General features: G+C 46.0%; 1 non-coding gene across 1 annotated transcript; it reads right to left on the bottom strand.

The window, feature by feature from the left end:
• Positions 1–978: 978 nt before the first annotated feature.
• Trnas-cga (transfer RNA serine (anticodon CGA)) lies at positions 979–1,053 on the bottom strand. The gene has a single exon. It is a non-coding gene; the product is annotated as a tRNA-Ser (tRNA).
• Between the last annotated feature and the right edge of the window lie 1,651 nt (positions 1,054–2,704).

The raw sequence follows: 2,704 nt of genomic DNA, 5'->3' as shown, positions 1-2,704 counted from the left end.
CTGAAGAAGAGAAATTTGTTAACATCGAGTATAGATTTAAGTGTCAGGAAGTCGTTTCTGAAAGTATTTGTATGGAGTGTAGCCATGTATGGTAGTGAAACATGGACGATAAATAGTTAGAATAGAAGCTTTCGAAATGTGGTGCTACAGAAGAATGCTGAAGCTTAGATGGGCAGATCACATAACTAATGAGGAGGTATTGAATAGATTTGGAGAGAAGAGAAATTTGTGGCACAACTTGACTAGCAGAAAGGATCGGTTGCCAGGACATGTTCTGAGGGATCAAGGAATCACCAATTTAGTATTGGAGAACAGCGTGTAGGGTAAAAATCGTAGAGGGAGACCAAGAGATGAATATACTAAGCATATTCAGAAGGATGTAAGTTGCAGTAGGTACTGGGAGATGAAGAAGCTGGCACAGGTTAGAGTAGCATGGAGAGCTGCATCAAACCAGTCTCTGGACTGAAGACCACAACAACAACATAAAGTGATTTGCACCGTGCAACACAATTAAGGAATCATTTTTCGAAACCACGTAATTATCTACCATTGCTACGAATAGGTTTGAAATTGTGCTGAAAGGTGCCTGCAACCTTCCTCTGGAATGGTACAAAAGCATGGCACCCTATGACATCACCCTCGGGTTCGGCGACGCTTCAAACAGGAAAGTGTCGACATGTGCGAAAAAAAGGCCTGGGCTCAGAAGTTCATGTGTAGGTGGGTTAATGAAGTCATACGTATTGTCATCAAATTTCACCGTGATTATGCCCGACGCCACCTTGACGTGTCACATGATGAAACGGGTGCCAGAAACCCTATTATCTGCGTTTCATTTTCTCTCCTGACGCCTCTGCAAATGGAGATCAGACCTAGGACTTTGATAAAATGACATATATTTCTGTATTGATATTTTCCCCAGGGAACATAGATTTACATCGCCAATATTTCTTTTGAAACTTCCTGGCAGATTAAAACTGTATGCCGGACCGAGATTCGAACTCGGGCCCTTTGCCTTTCGCGGACAAGTGCTCTACCAACTGAGCTACCCAAGCACGACTCACGCCACGTCCTCACAGCTTCACTTCTGCCAGTACCTCGTCTCCTACCTTCCAAACTTTACAGAAGCTCTCCTGGTATAGCGCTTGCACGCGAAAGGCAAAGGTCCCGAGTTCGAGTCTCGGTCCGGCACACAGTTTTAATCTGCCAGGAAGTTTCATATCAGCGCACACTCCGCTGCAGAGTGAAAATTTCATTCTGGAATATTTCTTTCACCAATACATCGACATATCGATACCGAAAGGGTAATATTGAGTGCTGATTTTTTATTTTGTATTATGTTGTTTCGCTATTTTCGTCAAATATTTGAAACTGTTCTTTTGAAATCGTTGTAGAACATATTTTTACTTTCACTGTATGAGGGAGACTTTCTAATTTTTGAACTTTCATCTCTTCCAGTCTTTTTCTTTGATTGTGTGAAGCAAGTATAGGTGGCACAAAGAAGAAGTACGATAGCAATGCGGGGATTCCATTCTTCAAAAACAGTTGCTGAAAATGATGAACAAAAATCTAAATGACAATATTGGTTTTTGCGGTGGGCAGAGACGTGAAAAGGGAAATGCTGACGTAATCGGCGCTCGGCGCTGCTAACAGAAACTTCAGCGTTTAACGTCACCACGCAATTTTGACACTACAGCTGCTAGGTCCCTGGCGTTTGCAGAAATGAAGAAACAGGGAAGTCGGCCTGCAGTGTTCTGGACAGATCAGATATGTGACGAAACCGAACGACGGATCCATCGGACACCTGTGATTGTGCCACTTACTTACAGTTATCACTGTTACGACCGAGCGAGGTGGCGCAGTGGTAGCACACTGGACTCGCGTTCGGGAGGACGACGGTTCAATCCCGCGTCCGGCCCTCCTGATTTCCCTAAATCTCTCCAGGCAAATGCCGGGATGGTTCCTTTGAAAGGGCACGGCCGACTTCCTTCCCTAATCCGATGAGACCGATGACCTCGCTGTCTGGTCTCTTCCCCTAAACAATCCAATCCAACCACTGTTACGTGGTCATCGCCAAGCGCGAACATGCATCGTTTTCCTATCAGTTCTTGTACTAAGGGGGATAAGCAGAGTGCTAGCTCGTTGATGTACAGAATATCTAATAATAAACACCGCTGCTCAGAGTCGACACGAAAAGACCTTGAGAGGTGGCATTAAGGGCGTCAGTGAAACCACCTCTTCCCTTGCGGCGTTGATTCCCACACATTTTGCGGTCGACGATGACATTTCGCAGTGGGCTGAGCACCAGGACGACGTTCTTGACAATCTTTGACGCTGCTGAGACCCCCAGACGGAGGAACCCTACTCTAAGGGCACCGTGGACCAGCAAACCCATTAGACGTGACCGCCCCCTTTCTGAATGCAGTGCGACTGCAAGTTTCGCTGTTGTGTACAGGGTGAAACCACTAGGGACCGTTCAAAACCATTCGACGAAATGCGATAGCGATCCGAAGCACCATGCTTATGCTTCTTTAGCCGTCATGTTTTGCGCCCTCCTCTGACGTGATGACAAAGGGGTATGACAGTGATATATGGATGAATAAAACGGCAAAGGATCCGTCTACCGCCCACCGCTCCCTTGCCAATTCAGCAACACCCACGGCGCCACCCACCCATCTTTGCTGAGCACTTTACAAATGTAGCTAAA

Source organism: Schistocerca serialis, chromosome 5 (assembly GCF_023864345.2).
Source record: "Schistocerca serialis cubense isolate TAMUIC-IGC-003099 chromosome 5, iqSchSeri2.2, whole genome shotgun sequence".
NCBI lineage: Eukaryota > Metazoa > Arthropoda > Insecta > Orthoptera > Acrididae > Schistocerca > Schistocerca serialis.
Note: the sequence above shows the minus strand (reverse complement) of the source record. Positions and strands in the feature narration are given on the sequence as shown.